Below are 24,778 nucleotides of genomic sequence, written 5' to 3'. Positions count from 1 at the left end.
GCCGAAGGGCCCTGATTTGCGACGCGCCAAGTTGGGGTTGCAAAATCGTTTCCGGGGGCTGCCTATTGAGACTTTAGGCAGCGATTCAGATGGAGTGGAGGAAGACAGTAGCCGGGAGGGGGTAGCATCCGGGAAATCCCTCGAGCCTGGTTTCGAAAAGGTGGAGGGTGCGGGTGGAGCGACGGGAAAGAAAGGAGAGGAGGTGGCGGGGAGGGGAAACGCAAGGGGGGAAAGGTCAGGGGAGGGATTGGAGGTGGAGGGGGGTACTCTTTCTGCCGTTTCAGTCACCCCTGAGGAATCAGAGGAGGTGGAGGTGAGCGAGGAGCCACTTCCTCCAGGTCAAGGTGAGCCGGTAGTGGCTAGTGAGGGAAGTGAGATGGAGGTAGGGAGTTTAAAAGAGATAGAACAGCCGGCTCACCCGCAGGTACCCGGGGATCCCGAGAGCGAGTCATCTTCCTCGGGGGAGGGGAGCTTGCAGCACTCCGGGGAGGGGGAGAGCGATTCAACATCAGCTGAGACAGATAACTCAGAGGTTAGCCAGGAAGAGGAGACTAGGGTACAAACTTCTCATGACCCGCCATGAGTCGTATTATTTGTACGGTAAATGTGAGGGGTTTGAGGAACCCTGCGAAGCGGACTGGCGTCTTCAAAGACCTTGCGAGTCGCCAGTTCGGCTTTTGTTTTGTTCAGGAGGTTCATTTGGGGTCACAGAAGGATGTAGCGGATTTAAGAAAGAATGGCAAAAAGGAGAGTCCTGGTGGAGCATTGGAGGGGTGCACTCTTCAGGCATCGGGATTTTATGTGGGGTGTCAAATTTTGTGGGGGGTGAGGTTTGTGTGGTTGTTCCGGGGCGTTTATTGGTAGTGGATGGGGTGTGGGACGGCCTGAAAGTGCGCCTGATAGCGGTGTATGGACCGGCTGAAAGGCGCCTTCAGGCAGATTTTATAAGAAAGATCGAGCCACTCCTATTTACCAACAGAACGGTGGTGATGGGCGGGGATTTTAATGTCGATATTGGTGACACAAATAGGGCAGGGGCGCGAGCCCTGAGAGAGTTGGTGAGTCATTTTAAATTGCAGGACGGCCTTAACATCTCGGGCCCGGCCTCTAAACAGTTTACTTGGAGCAACGGCAAGGATATCTTCAGGAGACTGGATTACATCTTCACTACCCTAAGTGGACGGTCTACGGTAGGACATATTGTTCCTGTATGGTTTTCTGACCACATGTTGCTGTCTGCCTGTCTGACCTCGGATGACCCAGGCCCCAGATCAGGTTACTGGAGGCTAAATGTTAAGGTGTTGTCCGAGGTTGAGTTCAGAAGCAGGATAGTTGACCTGATTGAAAGTCTCTGCAGTCAGAGATGGAAATATCTGTCCGCTGTCAATTGGTGGGAGATGTGTAAAAGAGTTATATGCAAGGAATCGGTCAAATATTGCCGAGACAGGAGACGGAAGGAGAGGGAGGATTTAGATCAGCTCCAACAGGAGTTACAGACCCTCTATGAGGGATTTAATCAGGGAGGCTCTTTTGACGCACCGAAGGCGGCGGAGATCAGGCTTCGGATGAAAGAGTGGTGGTTGGCGCGAGCCAACGATTTTCTCTTTAGAGCGAAGGGAAATTGGAGGGAAAAGGATGAGAAATGCTCGGCTATGTTTTTCGGCTCGGTGCGTTCTCGGCAAGCCAGAACTTTGGTGGAGGGCCTAAAGCAAAAAGACGGTTCCGTTACCTCTGACCCAGCAGATATGGTCAGGTGTGCCTCGGATTTTTACAGGGAACTGTTCTCGGGGAAACCAGTGGACACTGACTTGTGGGAGGAGTGGTTGGCGGGAATAGTGACGGTAGAGGAGGGCATGCCTGAACTGGAGGGAGAGCTTTCGGGTGAGGAACTAAGGGAAGCCATGGCAGGGATGCGGAGGGGGACGGCTCCCGGAATTGATGGCTTGCCCATTGACTTTTACGTGGTGTTTTGGGATAAACTGCAGCCTATCCTGCTCGAAGTTTTTAACGAAATCTTAGAGTCAGGGGAGTTAACGGGAACTATGAAAACTGGAGTTCTGTCTTTGATTTTTAAGAAAGGGGACAAGGAGGACCTGGAAAACTGGAGGCCGATCCAATTGCTCTGCACTGACTATAAGATCCTGGCCAGGGTGCTGAGTAGGCGGCTGAGGAAGGTGATGCCGGGTCTGGTCTGCAGGGATCAGACCTGCAGTGTGGAAGGAAGGAAACTAGCCTGGAATCTCCAGTTGGTGAGAGACATCATTGAATGGGTGGAGGAAAGGGGCTTGGAGCTCATTCTGGTAAGCTTAGATCAAAGTAAAGCCTTTGACAGAGTGTGTCATCCCTTCCTTTGGGAGGTTTTAAAGAGACTAGGGATTGGTGGAACTTTTATCCGATGGCTCAGGATTTTATATAACGGGGTCATCTCAAGGGTATGTGTGAATGGAAGGTTGGGGATGGGGTTCGTGGTTAGCCGTGGGGTGAGGCAGGGGTGTCCCTTGTCCCCTCTCCTCTACGTGCTATACCTGGAGCCCTTTTTGCGACGAATCCAGAGTGACCCTTGGGTGGAGGGTGTACTAGTCCCGGGTAGCGGTGGAGCACAGGCAAAGTTGATGGCTTACGCAGACGATGTAACTTTGTTTCTTACCACTGACAGGTCTCTCACTCGGGTTCTGCAGATAGCGGACGCCATGGCTGCAGGAACGGGTGCACTGCTTAATCTCAGCAAGTGCACCGTCAAATATTTTGGCAGATGGAAGAACAGGCAGGATGTGGTAGGAGGTCTCAAACTAGAGACAGGGCCCGTGAAGATCTTGGGGGTCAGTTTCCATACTGCTGACTCTGCCACAATTAACTGGAGGAGTAAGATCTCAAAAGTGAATCAGAAGTTAGGTTTGTGGCAGAGTAGGCATTTGACACTGGTAGGAAAAGTCCTGGTAGTGAAGGTGGATATATTGCCGTTGCTCATCCATCTGGCCTGTGTTTTCCCGCTGCCTCCCAGGTTCCGTAGAGAGCTGGTGAGGACCATCTTCCGCTTCATTTGGGGCGGAGGATATGAGTACATCAAGCGGGTGGACATGCACAGGCCGGTGGAGGAAGGAGGTCGGGCGGTGCCGGACCTGCCGGTGAAATTGGACTCACTTTTCATCTCGGGGCTGTGCAGACTTCTGAAGGAGAGTCCGGACCACCTGTGCGTCCCCTTTGCACACTTGTGGTTTGCCTCTGCAGTAAAACATTTGGTAGTGTGGACAAACACAACACCCAAGGCAGAAAGGCTGCCATGGTATTATAAACATGCGGTACAATGGCTAAAAAAGCACCCGGATGCTAAGGGAGGTACAGCACTGCTGGACCACAAGGCACTGTACCAGCTGGCTACTGCAAAGGAGGAGCCGGCTATTGTGGGAGTTCCGGGAGAGGTGTGGAGGCAGACGCAATCGGTAGGGCTGGAAAATAAGCTGAAGGACCTCAATTGGTTGGTGGTGTGGAACAGACTTCCAGTCCGAGAGACTTTACACAGACATGGTCTCTCCAGGCAGGACAAGTGCCCACGCACTGACTGCCAAGAAACCGAGTCCATCGCACACGTTTTATGGGATTGTGGGTTTGCACAGAGGGTATGGGACCAGTGTGGGGGCCTTTTAACGCAGGTGAAACTAGACTTTGTGGTGTCCAGACAAGTTATACTGCGTGGAATCCCAAAAACAAGGAGATGGGGGATCAATTTTTTGTTATGGCTGGTGATCAGTTTTGTAAAATATCATCTGTGGGCATCACGCAAAGACCTCACTGAGTATGGGGTCAGTGGAGCACCAGCCGCTGTCGTGCATAAAGTGAAATATGATATAGCATGTCGGGTAAAATGGGATATTCTGAGGTGGGGTTTTGCGGCAGCCAAGGAGAGGTGGAAGGGGCTATTTTCGTTGGGGTGATTATTATGTTTTGTATAGTAAAAGTCGGTATGGTTTTGGTGAATGTTTTGTTTTTTCAGATGTGGGGGTGGGTTTTGATTTGCATTTGAGGCGGGGTTAAGGAAATTGTATTTTGCTTGGGTTTTCAGAGGTGTGGGTTTTTGAATGTTGTTTTCTGTGTTTTTTGAGTAACATGTGGGTTGATTTTTTGTGTGATGGGTCTTTTTTGCTGTTTTGTATGTTTTATACGTTTCTAATAAAAAAAAAAAAAAAAAAAAAATCTGTTCTTATCAGTTTAATATCTGATACGTCCCCCATCGGGGGACCACATATTAAACGGATTTTTGGAACAGGGAGCTGGATCAGGAGCTTGCTCCGTCCTCTCCACGCATCGGCCCGGTATTGCAGCGCCTCCGGGAACGGTGCACTACCTTCTCTCAGCGGTGAAAAGACAGACGTAGCTAGCAAGCAAGCGAGGTGGACCGGAGCTCCTTCCTCTCCGGTCTCGTCTCTCGTCCATCTGTGTGTCTCTGTGTCTCTCTCTCTCCCCCTCCCCGTTCCCGTGCTCCCTCCGTGCACTTTCCCGCGCCTCGACTCTCTCGGCAAGCAGGCCGGCCCCCTTTTCGGCTCCCGTGCGTTTTCCCTCCAAAAAACTTAGTTTTTTCCTCCTTTTTCCAGGGAGGCAGGCGTGGCTTGTGTGTGTGTGTGTGTGTGTGTGTGTGTGTGTGTGTGTGTGTGTGTGTGTGTGTCCCCGTCCTTGCAGGCGGGCCCCTTTCGACAGCCGGCCGTTTTCCCTCCAAAAAACTTAGTATATACACCTTTTCTTTCTTTTTTTCGGCAGGCAGGCAGGTGTGTGTGTGTCCCCGTCCCTCCCGAGAGAGCGCTGCCCCTTGCCTCTGCCCGCAGGTGCCGACGGTCCGCTTTCGCTTGCAGCTCACTCGGCACGGCTGCTGCTGGTGGGAGGGGCCTAAGCTAAGGAGGCCGGCCGGCTGGCGCCCCCCGCGGCTGCGGTCGTTGTCGGGCCGTTGACAGGAGATCAAAGAGCAGGGCCCCCGCCCGGGACTGGCGGGCAGGCAGGCGAGCAAGCAGGCAGGCAAGAGAGGGGGAGAGCGGAGTCCGGGCGGCCGGCAGCCGCGTGCGGACCGGGCTCCAGAGGCGTCGGCCTGCGCCGCTGCGCGCCAGCCGGACGCCCGCGCGCCCGCCCAAGGCCGGCGTCGGGCATCGCTTCTCGGCCTTTTGGCCTAAGATCCCGTGTGCGTGGCCTGACCGCGGCTCGGGTTCTGAAGCCAAAGGAGGGAAGAGACGGACGGCGCAGCTTTTTTAAGCGACGGCGATTTTTTTCCGTGGCGGAAGGGACTCCGGCCACTTTGAGAATGGAGAAGATTTCCAGCAGGACCGCAAGACCAAGGCACACTGTACGTTTCGTGTTGCGAGAGGAGGCTTCGGACAAGGATTTTGCCAAGAGAGACGCTTTCGAGGACGTCGTCCTTTTCAAGCACCTGGCCTTGCAGCCTGAAGACATCTATTGCCTGCAGAACTTTCCAGGTAAAAGGATTTTTGATTTGTCACTATTTTCTGCGGTACAGTGCACGAAAATATGGTCCACATTGGCTGCTCGCAGACAGGAGGAACCTTTTGTTCATTTTTATCTCGAACCTTTGTTTGCTCGCGAGTCGAGACCCATATGGGTCCATATGAATAATCCTTTCACCCCGGAAGCAGACATCGTCAACTTTCTTAAAAGATTTGTTGACGTGCAAGATACAGGGACAAAAGTAATGGACAGGAAGAGAGTCTGGAACGGCAAAAGAAGGTTTCTTGTGCGTTTCAGAGCAGACCCCAGCGCAGAGGATGGGCTTTTGCACCCCCCTGCACACTTTTCAATTGGAGCTTACACAGGTTACCTGAACTATCCAGACCAGCCTTTCGCATGCAGACGGTGTAACCAGAGAGGCCACTACGCTGCCGACTGTGAAGCGGAGGTCTGCCGAAGATGCGACACCGTGGGACACAGCACCTTGATGTGCAGAGCCGAGCCAAAGTGCAATCTGTGCGGGGCTTCTGGACACATCTACAAGGTATGCCCGATAAAAGCACGGAGTTTCGCAGCAGTGACGGGTGGCTCGTTGGCAGTGCGTGCAACCGCAGCTCCTCTTACGGAAGACAGGGCAGCTGCGCCAGCAGAGAGATCGACACCGGTGTCACTGGTCCCGGACGCTGCTGAGGAGGGGATGGAACCTGAGGGGGTGGAACAAGGGCATAAAGAAACGGATCACGGGCAGACGACAACAGCACTTACCTCAGCAGATGATCGCCACGGCCAGGAAGAAGCGGAGATCCCGGTGAGCGCAGAGGGGGTCCCGGTGAGTGCAGAGGAGGAAGATGGGGTCTCGCTCGCCTCGCTTGAGCAACTGAGAGAGTTGGCGGAGGGCTCAAGTGTGCCCCCTGCGGAGAAAGAAATGTCAGATTGGGGTGAGATAGTGGATACTGCGGAGGCCATGGACACTGCCCTGGCCAAGAAGGGTGGGAAAAGGAAGGCGGAACACTATGCGCCCTTCCTGGTGAAAAAACCGGGCATGGACCCTCTGGACTACCTCGAGTCGATGGCCACAGATTCGTTGGCCCAGACTGAATCCACGCCATTAGGAACGGAGGGTGAGGTAAGTGGTGTGGGAGCCCCCCCCCTCACGGCGGAACCAGGAATGTCTTCGAGCTGTGTCATTCCAGAGACTGAGCTGACCCCGACCCCGGCAGGAGCCCCTGAGGAATGCATGCAGCCACGTGTCGCCCTGCAGAGAAAAGAACAGGACGTCTTTATTTTCGCAGAGGTACCCTTGAAATTCAAGGTATTTTGTAAATGGGACGAAAAGGCCAGCAAACTGATCTGGCCTTCGACCTTTAACGAGCAGCAGCTATCCCCGGCAGGGATCGTGGTGCGGTGTGGGCACTTTGGTGAGGAGATCACAACTCTGGAGGTAAGAGGCTGTAACCAGATGGACGCAGTCGCTAAGAAGATAGCGCTAAACAACCTGGTTAAGGAATGGTTTGCGGGCGACGGAGATCTGAAAGAGAGGTACGAGAGGGAGGTGGAAAGACGCCCAGGCAACGTGGTGGTGAATCTGGATTTTCCGGTGATGTTCATGGAGCGCTGCGCCTGGAAGAACGGAAACGTGCAGTACCCACCCCAGCCATCAGGCTTCCGGCGTTCGCTGAAGTCGCGGACTGGGAGGCAGACTGGAGTGACAATGAGCAGTACACGGACAGGAGATAAAATTAACACCTTATTCTTACAGGGGAAAGACGAGGAGCCAGTGCGTCGCGCATACATGGAACTGATGCAGTCGGTGTGCCGGCACTATGACTCTCCGTAACGGCCCCCAATGTTGAAAATACTAACTCTGAACATTCGGGGTTTAAGGAATTTGGTAAAGAGGACGGCCTTTTTTTCTTTCCTGAAAACCATAGTTTTCGATATCTGTCTGGTACAGGAAGTCCATCTAAGAGATGAAAGGGACGTCATACAGTTCACTCGTGAGTGGGACAGAGGGGACTCTAGATGGAATATCGGAGGCGTCCACTCCTCGGGAGTCGGCATTTTATTTGGTAATCATGATTTTATAGTGGAGAAGTGTGTGAATGTAGTGCCTGGAAGAGTTTTTTATCTGGATATCTGTTTGGGTGAGAGTTGCTTTCGGTGCGTGTGCGTGTACGCCCCGGCAATGATGGCTTTGCGGGCGGATTTTTTTAAAGAACTTTATCCTGTTTGCCTTACCAACAAACGGATCATCATGGGAGGTGATTTTAACGTGGACCTCCGAGATAAGAAGGACCCAGGAGCAAAGCAGCTCAATCTTCTACTAACACAGTTTGGGCTCTACGACTGCGCCTACCGGATCCAAAGGGAGAAAGCAGAGGCCACGTGGAGGAACGCCCAAGGTACTGTAAAGCGCCTCGATTACGTCTTCGCCTCACTGGACGTACCTGTTGAGATGGTGGTGGTGCAGCCGGTAGGTTTCTCTGATCATGCTCTCGTAGAGGCCCATTTTCCACACCTAAAGAGCCAGTTTGGGTGTGGGGTGTGGAAATTAAATACGGAGAGCCTAAAAGAGGATGAGTACATCAGGGCAATGAGGTTCAAACTGCAAACCTGGTGGAAGGAGAGGAATCTGAGCACCCCCCTGATTGATTGGTGGGAACATCTAAAGAAGAGAATTAGAACAGAGTCCAGAGCTTATTGCCGAGCAAGACTCAAACGCGAGCGACAGAAAGGCAGGGAGTTACAGGAAAGGTTAAACACCTTGTTCTCCCAGTGTAATAAGGATATGTCTGTGTGCCTTGAAGAGATTTCAGCAGCTAAAGCTGAACTGCGCGCCTACCACGAGCAAAAGGCGAAGAGCTACCTGTTCAGAGCCCACGCGCAGTTCATACAAACCCACGAAACATGTTCCAGTTTTTTCTTCCGACAGATACGCCAGAGGCAGAAGCGCAGCGTGATGGCTGGCATTCAGACCCCGGAAGGGAAAATAGCAACTAGCAGTGAGGAGATGCTGGAAACTGTGAGGCGCTTTTACCAATGTCTTTTCTCCCTAAAGACAGTGGACGAGGCCATGGGGGCAAGGCTGCTGAGCAATATTACAGCACAGATTCCTGTCGAAGCCCAAGATCAGCTTGAGGCGCCTATAAGCTTACAGGAACTTGGCGACGCCTTGCTCGGCATGAAGACTGGCAAGGTACCAGGTAAAGACGGGCTACCAGCCGAATTTTATCGGACGTTCTGGGACATCTTAGGCCCAATTGTACTACAGGTGGCGGAGGAAATCTTTCGCAGGAGGACCATGTGTGAGTCCATGAGGGAGGGGATCCTTACACTGCTGTATAAAAAAGGGCCTGCAACGGACCTTAGAAACTGGAGGCCGCTGCAAATGTTGTGTGTGGACTATAAGCTGATTGCCAAAGTGCTGGTAAATCGCTTGAAGGGGGTCCTGGCCCATGTGATCGGTTGGGACCAAACCTGCGGGGTTCGAGGCCGTCGTGCCAGCTGGACCCTCCAGCTAGTGCGGGATGTGATTGCGTGGTCCGAAAACAGGAACGTCCCGTTGCTGATCGCCAGCCTGGACCTCGAAAAAGCATTTGACAATGTCTCACACACTTTTGTCTGGCAGGTAATGGAGAAGATGGGGTTCGGCCCCGTCATGCTGGGCTGGCTAAAAATACTGTACTCACAGGTTGGCAGCAGAGTACTGGTGAACGGGCACCTGGGAGGGCTGGTCCGCCAAGAGTCCGGGGTGCGTCAGGGCTGCCCCCTGTCCCCGTTACTTTTTGCACTGTACATGGAGCCTTATGCGCGGGCAGTCCAGAAGGAGCCATCCATCGACGGGATCCTGGTACCTGGGAGTGGAGGGAACAGAGTTAAGGTGGCATTATACGCTGACGATGTGACCTTATTCCTCAGCTCTTACCTCAGTTTGCAGGCAGCCTTGGACGTCTTCGAGAACTTCTCCCTCGCGTCAGGTGCTCGGCTAAACAAGGGGAAAAGCCAGATTAAGCTCTTCGGGCCTTGGAAAGAACAACTCGGACCGGCACATGGACTAGGCATCTGTCAAGGCCCCCTTAAGATCCTGGGGGTGCTGTTCACGGCTCGGGATGCTGCCCGGTGCAATTGGTCCCAGAGGCTTGAGAAGGCGCGGCTGCAGCTGACGCACTGGAAGAACAAGCAGCTGTCCTTTGTGGGTAAAGTCCTGATCCTGAAAGTGGTGTACTTGCCCGTGCTGGTTTACCTGGCGTCCGTGTATCCCATGCCTGCGCGCTTTAACAGATACCTGGTAAGGGAGGTTTTCAAGTTCATGTGGGGGGGGAGATACGAGTACGTGCGCAGAGTCGACATGTATCGGCCGGTGGAAGAAGGCGGACGGGGGGTTCCTAACTTCCCCGCAAAACTCAACTGCATATATGTGTCTGGCCTGTGTATTGCTCTGCATTCCCCAGTCTCACACCCCTTTCAGTATTTTGTCAGGTTCTGGCTAGCAAGCCACGTGCGTGGCCTGGCCCAGTGGTCCAACAGTCTGCCCCATGGGAACGACCTCCCGTGGCACTACCGGCATGCGACACACTGGTTGAAGCAGCACCCTGAGCTAAGAGACCACCAGATCCTGCTCAACCACAGACGGCTCTACTCTGCAGTAACCCAAGCTGAGGAGGCCAGCCTCGTAGGAGGCGTCCCCAACGATGTCTGGCGGAGAGTCCAGCCCAGGGGGCTACAGCACCACCTGATGGACTTGAACTGGCTGTCTGCTTGGGGTCGTCTGGCAGTCCGTGAGGTCTTGTTCAAACACAAGCTGACGAAGCAGCAGGAGTGTCCAAGAGCCGGGTGTCACGCCGTGGAATCCATCAGCCACGTGTTCTGGGACTGTAATTTCGCTCAGCGAACTTGGAACAAATGTGAACCTTTGTTTGCTAGTCTGTCATCCACGTTCCGTGTACTTCCTGGGGTTATTTTGCGTGGGTTGAAGGTGGGAAGCAGGACAAACACCATGGGTTTTGTGTTATGGTTGCTTGTTAGTTTAATTAAGTTTGAGTTGTGGAATTCTCGGAATTTGTTAGTTAAAAGGGGAACTGTTTGTACAGTAGATGGGTTATACAGACGGCTTTTGTGGAACTTAAGAGGGTTGGTAGAAGGAGACATAAAGAGATGGGGTTTTCACGCCGCAAAGGAGAAATGGAAATCCATAGTGGATATTTGGGACTGGAAATAGTTTTTGAGCCTCTAGTTTCCTTGTAAATTTGTAAATAGACTGTTTGGGAGATTTGGTGGGCGGGTGGTTAATTTGCATAAAGGGCGGGATCATGTAAATAGGGTTTGGGCTGTAAATTGTGGTTTTGTGTATTTCCAAGTATGTCGCTCATTTTCTGTACGAATATCTGTTTTGAATTTGATTTTGGGGTTGCTTTTGAGTGGGAAGAATAGTAAAAGGGCGGTTTGTGTTTGTATAAGGGTGGGATTATGATACCTTTTTGATTTAGCTGTGTAATTGTTTTATTTTCGTCTTGTGTTTGTGAATTGATGTATTTGAAGTTTCGGTGTTTTCTTTTGTATTTTGTATAATAAAAAAAAAAAAAAAAAAAAAATCTGTTCTTATCAGTTTAATATCTGATACGTCCCCCATCGGGGGACCACATATTAAACGGATTTTTGGAACAGGGAGCTGGATCAGGAGCTTGCTCCGTCCTCTCCACGCATCGGCCCGGTATTGCAGCGCCTCCGGGAACGGTGCACTACCTTCTCTCAGCGGTGAAAAGACAGACGTAGCTAGCAAGCAAGCGAGGTGGACCGGAGCTCCTTCCTCTCCGGTCTCGTCTCTCGTCCATCTGTGCGTCTCTGTGTCTCTCTCTCTCCCCCTCCCCGTTCCCGTGCTCCCTCCGTGCACTTTCCCGCGCCTCGACTCTCTCGGCAAGCAGGCCGGCCCCCTTTTCGGCTCCCGTGCGTTTTCCCTCCAAAAAACTTAGTTTTTTCCTCCTTTTTCCAGGGAGGCAGGCGTGGCTTGTGTGTGTGTGTGTGTGTGTGTGTGTGTGTGTGTGTGTGTGTGTGTGTGTGTGTGTGTGTCCCCGTCCTTGCAGGCGGGCCCCTTTCGACAGCCGGCCGTTTTCCCTCCAAAAAACTTAGTATATACACCTTTTCTTTCTTTTTTTCGGCAGGCAGGCAGGTGTGTGTGTGTCCCCGTCCCTCCCGAGAGAGCGCTGCCCCTTGCCTCTGCCCGCAGGTGCCGACGGTCCGCTTTCGCTTGCAGCTCACTCGGCACGGCTGCTGCTGGTGGGAGGGGCCTAAGCTAAGGAGGCCGGCCGGCTGGCGCCCCCCGCGGCTGCGGTCGTTGTCGGGCCGTTGACAGGAGATCAAAGAGCAGGGCCCCCGCCCGGGACTGGCGGGCAGGCAGGCGAGCAAGCAGGCAGGCAAGAGAGGGGGAGAGCGGAGTCCGGGCGGCCGGCAGCCGCGTGCGGACCGGGCTCCAGAGGCGTCGGCCTGCGCCGCTGCGCGCCAGCCGGACGCCCGCGCGCCCGCCCAAGGCCGGCGTCGGGCATCGCTTCTCGGCCTTTTGGCTAAGATCAAGTGTAGTATCTGTTCTTATCAGTTTAATATCTGATACGTCCCCCATCGGGGGACCACATATTAAACGGATTTTTGGAACAGGGAGCTGGATCAGGAGCTTGCTCCGTCCTCTCCACGCATCGGCCCGGTATTGCAGCGCCTCCGGGAACGGTGCACTACCTTCTCTCAGCGGTGAAAAGACAGACGTAGCTAGCAAGCAAGCGAGGTGGACCGGAGCTCCTTCCTCTCCGGTCTCGTCTCTCGTCCATCTGTGCGTCTCTGTGTCTCTCTCTCTCCCCCTCCCCGTTCCCGTGCTCCCTCCGTGCACTTTCCCGCGCCTCGACTCTCTCGGCAAGCAGGCCGGCCCCCTTTTCGGCTCCCGTGCGTTTTCCCTCCAAAAAACTTAGTTTTTTCCTCCTTTTTCCAGGGAGGCAGGCGTGGCTTGTGTGTGTGTGTGTGTGTGTGTGTGTGTGTGTGTGTGTGTGTGTGTGTGTGTCCCCGTCCTTGCAGGCGGGCCCCTTTCGACAGCCGGCCGTTTTCCCTCCAAAAAACTTAGTATATACACCTTTTCTTTCTTTTTTTCGGCAGGCAGGCAGGTGTGTGTGTGTCCCCGTCCCTCCCGAGAGAGCGCTGCCCCTTGCCTCTGCCCGCAGGTGCCGACGGTCCGCTTTCGCTTGCAGCTCACTCGGCACGGCTGCTGCTGGTGGGAGGGGCCTAAGCTAAGGAGGCCGGCCGGCTGGCGCCCCCCGCGGCTGCGGTCGTTGTCGGGCCGTTGACAGGAGATCAAAGAGCAGGGCCCCCGCCCGGGACTGGCGGGCAGGCAGGCGAGCAAGCAGGCAGGCAAGAGAGGGGGAGAGCGGAGTCCGGGCGGCCGGCAGCCGCGTGCGGACCGGGCTCCAGAGGCGTCGGCCTGCGCCGCTGCGCGCCAGCCGGACGCCCGCGCGCCCGCCCAAGGCCGGCGTCGGGCATCGCTTCTCGGCCTTTTGGCTAAGATCAAGTGTAGTATCTGTTCTTATCAGTTTAATATCTGATACGTCCCCCATCGGGGGACCACATATTAAACGGATTTTTGGAACAGGGAGCTGGATCAGGAGCTTGCTCCGTCCTCTCCACGCATCGGCCCGGTATTGCAGCGCCTCCGGGAACGGTGCACTACCTTCTCTCAGCGGTGAAAAGACAGACGTAGCTAGCAAGCAAGCGAGGTGGACCGGAGCTCCTTCCTCTCCGGTCTCGTCTCTCGTCCATCTGTGCGTCTCTGTGTCTCTCTCTCTCCCCCTCCCCGTTCCCGTGCTCCCTCCGTGCACTTTCCCGCGCCTCGACTCTCTCGGCAAGCAGGCCGGCCCCCTTTTCGGCTCCCGTGCGTTTTCCCTCCAAAAAACTTAGTTTTTTCCTCCTTTTTCCAGGGAGGCAGGCGTGGCTTGTGTGTGTGTGTGTGTGTGTGTGTGTGTGTGTGTGTGTGTGTGTGTGTGTGTCCCCGTCCTTGCAGGCGGGCCCCTTTCGACAGCCGGCCGTTTTCCCTCCAAAAAACTTAGTATATACACCTTTTCTTTCTTTTTTTCGGCAGGCAGGCAGGTGTGTGTGTGTCCCCGTCCCTCCCGAGAGAGCGCTGCCCCTTGCCTCTGCCCGCAGGTGCCGACGGTCCGCTTTCGCTTGCAGCTCACTCGGCACGGCTGCTGCTGGTGGGAGGGGCCTAAGCTAAGGAGGCCGGCCGGCTGGCGCCCCCCGCGGCTGCGGTCGTTGTCGGGCCGTTGACAGGAGATCAAAGAGCAGGGCCCCCGCCCGGGACTGGCGGGCAGGCAGGCGAGCAAGCAGGCAGGCAAGAGAGGGGGAGAGCGGAGTCCGGGCGGCCGGCAGCCGCGTGCGGACCGGGCTCCAGAGGCGTCGGCCTGCGCCGCTGCGCGCCAGCCGGACGCCCGCGCGCCCGCCCAAGGCCGGCGTCGGGCATCGCTTCTCGGCCTTTTGGCCTAAGATCCCGTGTGCGTGGCCTGACCGCGGCTCGGGTTCTGAAGCCAAAGGAGGGAAGAGACGGACGGCGCAGCTTTTTTAAGCGACGGCGATTTTTTTCCGTGGCGGAAGGGACTCCGGCCACTTTGAGAATGGAGAAGATTTCCAGCAGGACCGCAAGACCAAGGCACACTGTACGTTTCGTGTTGCGAGAGGAGGCTTCGGACAAGGATTTTGCCAAGAGAGACGCTTTCGAGGACGTCGTCCTTTTCAAGCACCTGGCCTTGCAGCCTGAAGACATCTATTGCCTGCAGAACTTTCCAGGTAAAAGGATTTTTGATTTGTCACTATTTTCTGCGGTACAGTGCACGAAAATATGGTCCACATTGGCTGCTCGCAGACAGGAGGAACCTTTTGTTCATTTTTATCTCGAACCTTTGTTTGCTCGCGAGTCGAGACCCATATGGGTCCATATGAATAATCCTTTCACCCCGGAAGCAGACATCGTCAACTTTCTTAAAAGATTTGTTGACGTGCAAGATACAGGGACAAAAGTAATGGACAGGAAGAGAGTCTGGAACGGCAAAAGAAGGTTTCTTGTGCGTTTCAGAGCAGACCCCAGCGCAGAGGATGGGCTTTTGCACCCCCCTGCACACTTTTCAATTGGAGCTTACACAGGTTACCTGAACTATCCAGACCAGCCTTTCGCATGCAGACGGTGTAACCAGAGAGGCCACTACGCTGCCGACTGTGAAGCGGAGGTCTGCCGAAGATGCGACACCGTGGGACACAGCACCTTGATGTGCAGAGCCGAGCCAAAGTGCAATCTGTGCGGGGCTTCTGGACACATCTACAAGGTATGCCCGATAAAAGCACGGAGTTTCGCAGCAGTGACGGGTGGCTCGTTGGCAGTGCGTGCAACCGCAGCTCCTCTTACGGAAGACAGGGCAGCTGCGCCAGCAGAGAGATCGACACCGGTGTCACTGGTCCCGGACGCTGCTGAGGAGGAGATGGAACCTGAGGGGGTGGAACAAGGGCATAAAGAAACGGATCACGGGCAGACGACAACAGCACTTACCTCAGCAGATGATCGCCACGGCCAGGAAGAAGCGGAGATCCCGGTGAGCGCAGAGGGGGTCCCGGTGAGTGCAGAGGAGGAAGATGGGGTCTCGCTCGCCTCGCTTGAGCAACTGAGAGAGTTGGCGGAGGGCTCAAGCGTGCCCCCTGCGGAGAAAGAAATGTCAGATTGGGGAGAGATAGTGGATACTGCGGAGGCCATGGACACTGCCCTGGCCAAGAAGGGTGGGAAAAGGAAGGCGGAACACTATGCGCCCTTCCTGGTGAAAAAACCGGGCATGGACCCTCTGGACTACCTCGAGTCGATGGCCACAGATTCGTTGGCCCAGACTGAATCCACGCCATTAGGAACGGAGGGTGAGGTAAGTGGTGTGGGAGTCCCCCCCCTCACGGCGGAACCAGGAATGTCTTCGAGCTGTGTCATTCCAGAGACTGAGCTGACCCCGACCCCGGCAGGAGCCCCTGAGGAATGCATGCAGCCACGTGTCGCCCTGCAGAGAAAAGAACAGGACGTCTTTATTTTCGCAGAGGTACCCTTGAAATTCAAGGTATTTTGTAAATGGGACGAAAAGGCCAGCAAACTGATCTGGCCTTCGACCTTTAACGAGCAGCAGCTATCCCCGGCAGGGATCGTGGTGCGGTGTGGGCACTTTGGTGAGGAGATCACAACTCTGGAGGTAAGAGGCTGTAACCAGATGGACGCAGTCGCTAAGAAGATAGCGCTAAACAACCTGGTTAAGGAATGGTTTGCGGGCGACGGAGATCTGAAAGAGAGGTACGAGAGGGAGGTGGAAAGACGCCCAGGCAACGTGGTGGTGAATCTGGATTTTCCGGTGATGTTCATGGAGCGCTGCGCCTGGAAGAACGGAAACGTGCAGTACCCACCCCAGCCATCAGGCTTCCGGCGTTCGCTGAAGTCGCGGACTGGGAGGCAGACTGGAGTGACAATGAGCAGTACACGGACAGGAGATAAAATTAACACCTTATTCTTACAGGGGAAAGACGAGGAGCCAGTGCGTCGCGCATACATGGAACTGATGCAGTCGGTGTGCCGGCACTATGACTCTCCGTAACGGCCCCCAATGTTGAAAATACTAACTCTGAACATTCGGGGTTTAAGGAATTTGGTAAAGAGGACGGCCTTTTTTTCTTTCCTGAAAACCATAGTTTTCGATATCTGTCTGGTACAGGAAGTCCATCTAAGAGATGAAAGGGACGTCATACAGTTCACTCGTGAGTGGGACAGAGGGGACTCTAGATGGAATATCGGAGGCGTCCACTCCTCGGGAGTCGGCATTTTATTTGGTAATCATGATTTTATAGTGGAGAAGTGTGTGAATGTAGTGCCTGGAAGAGTTTTTTATCTGGATATCTGTTTGGGTGAGAATTGCTTTCGGTGCGTGTGCGTGTACGCCCCGGCAATGATGGCTTTGCGGGCGGATTTTTTTAAAGAACTTTATCCTGTTTGCCTTACCAACAAACGGATCATCATGGGAGGTGATTTTAACGTGGACCTCCGAGATAAGAAGGACCCAGGAGCAAAGCAGCTCAATCTTCTACTAACACAGTTCGGGCTCTACGACTGCGCCTACCGGATCCAAAGGGAGAAAGCAGAGGCCACGTGGAGGAACGCCCAAGGTACTGTAAAGCGCCTCGATTACGTCTTCGCCTCACTGGACGTACCTGTTGAGATGGTGGTGGTGCAGCCGGTAGGTTTCTCTGATCATGCTCTCGTAGAGGCCCATTTTCCACACCTAAAGAGCCAGTTTGGGTGTGGGGTGTGGAAATTAAATACGGAGAGCCTAAAAGAGGACGAGTACATCAGGGCAATGAGGTTCAAACTGCAAACCTGGTGGAAGGAGAGGAATCTGAGCACCCCCCTGATTGATTGGTGGGAACATCTAAAGAAGAGAATTAGAACAGAGTCCAGAGCTTATTGCCGAGCAAGACTCAAACGCGAGCGACAGAAAGGCAGGGAGTTACAGGAAAGGTTAAACACCTTGTTCTCCCAGTGTAATAAGGATATGTCTGTGTGCCTTGAAGAGATTTCAGCAGCTAAAGCTGAACTGCGCGCCTACCACGAGCAAACGGCGAAGAGCTACCTGTTCAGAGCCCACGCGCAGTTCATACAAACCCACGAAACATGTTCCAGTTTTTTCTTCCGACAGATACGCCAGAGGCAGAAGCGCAGCGTGATGGCTGGCATTCAGACCCCGGAAGGGAAAATAGCAACTAGCAGTGAGGAGATGCTGGAAACTGTGAGGCGCTTTTACCAATGTCTTTTCTCCCTAAAGACAGTGGACGAGGCCATGGGGGCAAGGCTGCTGAGCAATATTACAGCACAGATTCCTGTCGAAGCCCAAGATCAGCTTGAGGCGCCTATAAGCTTACAGGAACTTGGCGACGCCTTGCTCGGCATGAAGACTGGCAAGGTACCAGGTAAAGACGGGCTACCAGCTGAATTTTATCGGACGTTCTGGGACATCTTAGGCCCAATTGTACTACAGGTGGCGGAGGAAATCTTTCGCAGGAGGACCATGTGTGAGTCCATGAGGGAGGGGATCCTTACACTGCTGTATAAAAAAGGGCCTGCAATGGACCTTAGGAACTGGAGGCCGCTGCAAATGTTGTGTGTGGACTATAAGCTGATTGCCAAAGTGCTGGTAAATCGCTTGAAGGGGGTCCTGGCCCATGTGATCGGTTGGGACCAAACCTGCGGGGTTCGAGGTCGTCGTGCCAGCTGGACCCTCCAGCTAGTGCGGGATGTGATTGCGTGGTCCGAAAACAGGAACGTCCCGTTGCTGATCGCCAGCCTGGACCTCGAAAAAGCATTTGACAATGTCTCACACACTTTTGTCTGGCAGGTAATGGAGAAGATGGGTTTCGGCCCCGTCATGCTGGGCTGGCTAAAAATACTGTACTCACAGGTTGGCAGCAGAGTACTGGTGAACGGGCACCTGGGAGGGCTGGTCCACCAAGAGTCCGGGGTGCGTCAGGGCTGCCCCCTGTCCCCGTTACTTTTTGCACTGTACATGGAGCCTTATGCGCGGGCAGTCCAGAAGGAGCCATCCATCGACGGGATCCTGGTACCTGGGAGTGGAGGGAACAGAGTTAAGGTGGCATTATACGCTGACGATGTGACCTTATTCCTCAGCTCTTACCTCAGTTTGCAGGCAGCCTTGGACGTCTTCGAGAACTTCTCCCTCGCGTCAGGTGCTCGGCTAAACAAGGGGAAAAGCCAGATTAAGCTCTTCGGGCCTTGGAAAGAACAACTCGGACCGGCGCATGGACTAGACATCTGTCAAGGCCCCCTTAAGATTCTGGGGGTGCTGTTCACGGCTCAGGATGCTGCCCGGTGCAATTGGTCCCAGAGGCTTGAGAAGGCTCGGCTGCAGCTGACGCACTGGAAGAACAAGCAGCTGTCCTTTGTGGGTAAAGTCCTGATCCTGAAAGTGGTGTACTTGCCCGTGCTGGTTTACCTGGCGTCCGTGTATCCCATGCCTGCGCGCTTCAACAGATACCTGGTAAGGGAGGTTTTCAAGTTCATGTGGGGGGGGAGATACGAGTACGTGCGCAGAGTCGACATGTATCGCCCGGTGGAAGAAGGCGGACGGGGGGTTCCTAACTTCCCCGCAAAACTCAACTGCATATATGTGTCTGGCCTGTGTATTGCTCTGCATTCCCCAGTCTCACACCCCTTTCAGTATTTTGTCAGGTTCTGGCTAGCAAGCCACGTGCGTGGCCTGGCCCAGTGGTCCAACAGTCTGCCCCATGGGAACGACCTCCCGTGGCACTACCGGCATGCGACACACTGGTTGAAGCAGCACCCTGAGCTAACAGACCACCAGATCCTGCTCAACCACAGACGGCTCTACTTTGCAGTAACCCAAGCTGAGGAGGCCAGCCTCGTAGGAGGCGTCCCCAACGATGTCTGGCGGAGAGTCCAGCCCAGGGGGCTACAGCACCACCTGATGGACTTGAACTGGCTGTCTGCTTGGGGTCGTCTGGCAGTCCGTGAGGTCTTGTTCAAACACAAGCTGACGAAGCAGCAGGAGTGTCCAAGAGCCGGGTGTCACGCCGTGGAATCCATCAGCCACGTGTTCTGGGACTGTAATTTCGCTCAGCGAACTTGGAACAAATGTGAACCTTTGTTTGCTAGTCTGTCATCCACGTTCCGTATACTTCCTGGGGTTATTTTGCGTGGGTTGAAGGTGGGAAGCAGGACAAACACCATGGGTTTTGTGTTATGGTTGCTTGTTAGTTTAATTAAGTTTGAGTTGTGGAATTCTCGGAATTTGTTAGTTAAAAGGGGAACTGTTTGTACAGTAGATGGGTTATACAGACGGCTTTTGTGGAACTTAAGAGGGTTGGTAGAAGGGGACATAAGGAGATGGGGTTTTCACGCCGCAAAGGAGAAATGGAAATCCATAGTAGATATTTGGGACTGGAAATAATTTTTTGAGCCTCTAGTTTCCTTGTAAATTTGTAAATAGACTGTTTGGGAGATTTGGTGGGCGGGTGGTTAATTTGCATAGAGGGCGGGATCATGTAAATAGGGTTTGGGCTGTAAATTGTGGTTTTGTGTATTTCCAAGTATGTCGCTCATTTTCTGTACGAATATCTGTTTTGAATTTGATTTTGGGGTTGCTTTTGAGTGGGAAGAATAGTAAAAGGGCGGTTTGTGTTTGTATAAGGGTGGGATTATGATACCTTTTTGATTTAGCTGTGTAATTGTTTTATTTTCGTCTTGTGTTTGTGAATTGATGTATTTGAAGTTTCGGTGTTTTCTTTTGTATTTTGTATAATAAAAAAAAAAAAAAAAAAAAATCTGTTCTTATCAGTTTAATATCTGATACGTCCCCCATCGGGGGACCACATATTAAACGGATTTTTGGAACAGGGAGCTGGATCAGGAGCTTGCTCCGTCCTCTCCACGCATCGGCCCGGTATTGCAGCGCCTCCGGGAACGGTGCACTACCTTCTCTCAGCGGTGAAAAGACAGACGTAGCTAGCAAGCAAGCGAGGTGGACCGGAGCTCCTTCCTCTCCGGTCTCGTCTCTCGTCCATCTGTGCGTCTCTGTGTCTCTCTCTCTCCCCCTCCCCGTTCCCGTGCTCCCTCCGTGCACTTTCCCGCGCCTCGACTCTCTCGGCAAGCAGGCCGGCCCCCTTTTCGGCTCCCGTGCGTTTTCCCTCCAAAAAACTTAGTTTTTTCCTCCTTTTTCCAGGGAGGCAGGCGTGGCTTGTGTGTGTGTGTGTGTGTGTGTGTGTGTGTGTGTGTGTGTGTGTGTGTGTGTGTGTGTGTGTCCCCGTCCTTGCAGGCGGGCCCCTTTCGACAGCCGGCCGTTTTCCCTCCAAAAAACTTAGTATATACACCTTTTCTTTCTTTTTTTCGGCAGGCAGGCAGGTGTGTGTGTGTCCCCGTCCCTCCCGAGAGAGCGCTGCCCCTTGCCTCTGCCCGCAGGTGCCGACGGTCCGCTTTCGCTTGCAGCTCACTCGGCACGGCTGCTGCTGGTGGGAGGGGCCTAAGCTAAGGAGGCCGGCCGGCTGGCGCCCCCCGCGGCTGCGGTCGTTGTCGGGCCGTTGACAGGAGATCAAAGAGCAGGGCCCCCGCCCGGGACTGGCGGGCAGGCAGGCGAGCAAGCAGGCAGGCAAGAGAGGGGGAGAGCGGAGTCCGGGCGGCCGGCAGCCGCGTGCGGACCGGGCTCCAGAGGCGTCGGCCTGCGCCGCTGCGCGCCAGCCGGACGCCCGCGCGCCCGCCCAAGGCCGGCGTCGGGCATCGCTTCTCGGCCTTTTGGCTAAGATCAAGTGTAGTATCTGTTCTTATCAGTTTAATATCTGATACGTCCCCCATCGGGGGACCACATATTAAACGGATTTTTGGAACAGGGAGCTGGATCAGGAGCTTGCTCCGTCCTCTCCACGCATCGGCCCGGTATTGCAGCGCCTCCGGGAACGGTGCACTACCTTCTCTCAGCGGTGAAAAGACAGACGTAGCTAGCAAGCAAGCGAGGTGGACCGGAGCTCCTTCCTCTCCGGTCTCGTCTCTCGTCCATCTGTGCGTCTCTGTGTCTCTCTCTCTCCCCCTCCCCGTTCCCGTGCTCCCTCCGTGCACTTTCCCGCGCCTCGACTCTCTCGGCAAGCAGGCCGGCCCCCTTTTCGGCTCCCGTGCGTTTTCCCTCCAAAAAACTTAGTTTTTTCCTCCTTTTTCCAGGGAGGCAGGCGTGGCTTGTGTGTGTGTGTGTGTGTGTGTGTGTGTGTGTGTGTGTGTGTGTGTGTGTGTGTGTGTGTGTGTGTGTCCCCGTCCTTGCAGGCGGGCCCCTTTCGACAGCCGGCCGTTTTCCCTCCAAAAAACTTAGTATATACACCTTTTCTTTCTTTTTTTCGGCAGGCAGGCAGGTGTGTGTGTGTCCCCGTCCCTCCCGAGAGAGCGCTGCCCCTTGCCTCTGCCCGCAGGTGCCGACGGTCCGCTTTCGCTTGCAGCTCACTCGGCACGGCTGCTGCTGGTGGGAGGGGCCTAAGCTAAGGAGGCCGGCCGGCTGGCGCCCCCCGCGGCTGCGGTCGTTGTCGGGCCGTTGACAGGAGATCAAAGAGCAGGGCCCCCGCCCGGGACTGGCGGGCAGGCAGGCGAGCAAGCAGGCAGGCAAGAGAGGGGGAGAGCGGAGTCCGGGCGGCCGGCAGCCGCGTGCGGACCGGGCTCCAGAGGCGTCGGCCTGCGCCGCTGCGCGCCAGCCGGACGCCCGCGCGCCCGCCCAAGGCCGGCGTCGGGCATCGCTTCTCGGCCTTTTGGCTAAGATCAAGGTTTAAGCCGGCAAGCCCGCAATTCCGAGGTCTTAGTCAGAGGGTCGGGAAGGCGGCGGGAGGACAAGGAAGGCTGGAAGGAGTGATGCAGCGGGAGAAGGATTGACCGGAGGAGCTGAGCGTTGGGTTGGAGCTTGGAGGATCGAGACGTCGGTGGTGACGAGTGGAATTGCTGGCCAGTGGACGAGAACGGGAGACGGTGGTGGAGTGTTCTGGCGACCTGGAAGTGTGCTTTGGATCTGCGGCTGGAGATGGAGGCGGGACATCCTTGGTCGAGGAAGGAGCGACGGAAGGACTCCATCCGTTTCACTTTGCGAGACCGAGAAGAATCCGGGACTTGGACTAGAGATAAGTTCAAGACCTTTGTATTGAAAGAAGTTTTGGAGGTGAAACTGTCGGACATTCTATGTTTGCAGGACTATTGTGACCGCGGGGTTTTTGAATTAACTTTGGTTTCGAGCGAGCTCTGTTTTGAGTTATGGAGGAAGATTTTGGAGAGAAAGGGAAAGGCCCCGTTGAGCCTTTTCCGTGTGAATCCTATGTTTGCCGGAAGTTTACGGAAAATGACTGTTTTTGTTTTTGATCCCTTTGTTTCAGAAGAGGACATTGATGGGTTTTTAAATGAATTTGTGTTGTTGCAGGGGAAGGGGGAGAGGGATTTGGACTCTGAGGGGGTTTGGACGGGCAAACGTATCTACTGGATGAGGTTACGGTTTGGGGGTACGGAAGAGGGAGGGGTGTTGCACCCCCCCGCGTTTTTTGAGATCGGGACAGAGAGGGGATACCTGGTTTACCCAGGGCAGCCCCTCGCATGTAGGAAATGCGGGGTTCTGGGTCATTATGCTGCAAAATGTACAACAGTGTTTTGTAGTCGGTGTAAGGAACAGGGACATGTATTGAGGGATTGTAGGAAAGAGGTCCGATGTTTTTCTTGTGGGGAGTCAGGTCACATATATAGGAACTGTGTGGGAAGAACGAAGGTCAGGGTTGAACAAGATAAGTTAGAAGGAAAGGAGAGGGTCACTGATGGGAACGCGGTGTTAAACAGTGCGCAAGAGGAGGATGTGGATAGGGTGGGGAAAAATGAAATGGGAACTGCAGGAGTAGGTGTAGAGGGTAAGGAGGAAGAGGTCCAGTTGCGTGAAGGGTTAGGTGCAGATGGACCAGTAGGGGGTAGTGTGATAAAGACATCAGATAAGGAGGGTGTAGATGAGAGTGTGGTGAGGGGTAATTGTGAGTTAGTGGTGGAGGTGAGGGAGGTTACACAAGTTACGAGGCAGGAAGTGGAGGATGTAGTTAGGATGGCTATAGGAGAGTGTGCGGGGGGCATGAGGGGGAAGGAAAAGGAGGGGATGAAGAAAGATAAGGAAGGCGTGGGGGATGAGAGTGTTAGGAGTCAGGAGGTTAGTGTAGTTAGGGAGGTAGGTAAGGAGGGGATGGGTGGGAGTATGGAGAGGGTTACTGGTGAACATGTGGAGGTGTTGACGGATGAAGTACAAGCAGAGATGTCAAAGGTGGAAGTTGTGGAAAGTATGACTGTTGGAGAAAGTGCGGGGTGTCCGAGAGAGAAGGTGGGAAAACAAATGGGTATAAACGAGGACGGGGCGGTATCTAGTGGCAGTGAGGTGAGGGAGGTTGGTACGGGCAATAAACGAGCAGAGAGGCGTGTGGTAGAGACTAGAGTTGAGGAGGTGGGAGGGGCAGTTACAAATGTATGTGTGACAGGAGGAAGTAGTAACGCCCAAGATGATAGAACGCATGCCTGGGACCTTACAGATAGTGATGTTGAGAGGGAGCATGCAGCATATGCGAAACAGTGTAGAATAGAATGGGAGAAGGCAGGGCACATCGAAGTACCGTTGCCGGGTATACCGTGGGATTTTGTATCTGCAGTGAAGGTGCCAGAAGTTGAGTTAACTGAGGAGAATTTTCCACCCTTAGGGCCTGCAGGGGCTGCGGGGGGGAGGAAAAGTGGGAAGAAGAGGCCTGTTATAGTGGAGGGCACTGGGAAAGGAGGGAGCAAGGGCGGGCGTGTAAGTAAAAGTGGGTGCACAGAGGGGCATCAACCGTGGAAGGAGAACAAGATTTGTGAGGAGTGGACGACGGTTGAAGTAAGCCAGGAGTGGCAGAAACGGATAAAGGTGAAACCGAAGACATGCTTGGCCACAGTGCAAGAAGTGGAACGGAAGTTCCCAGGGTGTAGTATAGAACTTGTGAAGGAAGGGGATACTCCGGGTGGGTTTCGAATAGATGGGGAAACGAGGGAGGAACGTACACAGATTAGCAAGACGTTGTATGATGCATTATGTAAAAGTTTGAAGATGTGAACGATGGGTTTTGGGGGTTTATGTGTTTTGAGTATGGGAATAGTTTAGAATTAGGGGAGTGATTGATTTGCATATAGGGTGGGGTTATGCTAATGACTGGTTGATTTAAGTTTGGTGTATTTGTGAATTAGGTTTGATATTTGGGGCTTTTGTTATACCGAGTTTGGATTTATGGATTTTTGTACTTTGTAATAAAAAAAAAAAAAAAAATCTGTTCTTATCAGTTTAATATCTGATACGTCCCCCATCGGGGGACCACATATTAAACGGATTTTTGGAACAGGGAGCTGGATCAGGAGCTTGCTCCGTCCTCTCCACGCATCGGCCCGGTATTGCAGCGCCTCCGGGAACGGTGCACTACCTTCTCTCAGCGGTGAAAAGACAGACGTAGCTAGCAAGCAAGCGAGGTGGACCGGAGCTCCTTCCTCTCCGGTCTCGTCTCTCGTCCATCTGTGCGTCTCTGTGTCTCTCTCTCTCCCCCTCCCCGTTCCCGTGCTCCCTCCGTGCACTTTCCCGCGCCTCGACTCTCTCGGCAAGCAGGCCGGCCCCCTTTTCGGCTCCCGTGCGTTTTCCCTCCAAAAAACTTAGTTTTTTCCTCCTTTTTCCAGGGAGGCAGGCGTGGCTTGTGTGTGTGTGTGTGT

General features: G+C 54.2%; 6 non-coding genes and 1 pseudogene across 6 annotated transcripts; all 7 read left to right on the top strand.

Moving 5' to 3' along the window:
• Window positions 1-4,136: 4,136 nt before the first annotated feature.
• Window positions 4,137-4,344, top strand: LOC148806575 (U2 spliceosomal RNA; annotated as a pseudogene).
• A 6,647-nt stretch (window positions 4,345-10,991) lies between these two features.
• Window positions 10,992-11,189, top strand: LOC148806574 (U2 spliceosomal RNA). Its single transcript, XR_016089595.1, has one exon. It is a non-coding gene; the product is annotated as a U2 spliceosomal RNA (small nuclear RNA).
• A 793-nt stretch (window positions 11,190-11,982) lies between these two features.
• LOC148806573 (U2 spliceosomal RNA) lies at window positions 11,983-12,173 on the top strand. Its single transcript, XR_016089377.1, has one exon. It is a non-coding gene; the product is annotated as a U2 spliceosomal RNA (small nuclear RNA).
• A 785-nt stretch (window positions 12,174-12,958) lies between these two features.
• Window positions 12,959-13,149, top strand: LOC148806572 (U2 spliceosomal RNA). The gene has a single exon (XR_016089376.1). It is a non-coding gene; the product is annotated as a U2 spliceosomal RNA (small nuclear RNA).
• Window positions 13,150-19,795: 6,646 nt separating this feature from the next.
• LOC148806571 (U2 spliceosomal RNA) lies at window positions 19,796-19,992 on the top strand. The gene has a single exon (XR_016089593.1). It is a non-coding gene; the product is annotated as a U2 spliceosomal RNA (small nuclear RNA).
• A 795-nt stretch (window positions 19,993-20,787) lies between these two features.
• On the top strand, window positions 20,788-20,978 carry LOC148806570 (U2 spliceosomal RNA). Its single transcript, XR_016089375.1, has one exon. It is a non-coding gene; the product is annotated as a U2 spliceosomal RNA (small nuclear RNA).
• Window positions 20,979-24,308: 3,330 nt separating this feature from the next.
• Window positions 24,309-24,500, top strand: LOC148806569 (U2 spliceosomal RNA). Its single transcript, XR_016089559.1, has one exon. It is a non-coding gene; the product is annotated as a U2 spliceosomal RNA (small nuclear RNA).
• The last annotated feature ends 278 nt before the right edge of the window (window positions 24,501-24,778 follow it).

The sequence above is a fragment of the Atractosteus spatula genome, unplaced genomic scaffold, assembly GCF_055471065.1.
Source record: "Atractosteus spatula isolate fAtrSpa1 unplaced genomic scaffold, fAtrSpa1.hap1 Scaffold_5, whole genome shotgun sequence".
In the NCBI taxonomy this organism is placed as follows: Eukaryota; Metazoa; Chordata; class Actinopteri; order Semionotiformes; family Lepisosteidae; genus Atractosteus; species Atractosteus spatula.
Note: the sequence above shows the minus strand (reverse complement) of the source record. Positions and strands in the feature narration are given on the sequence as shown.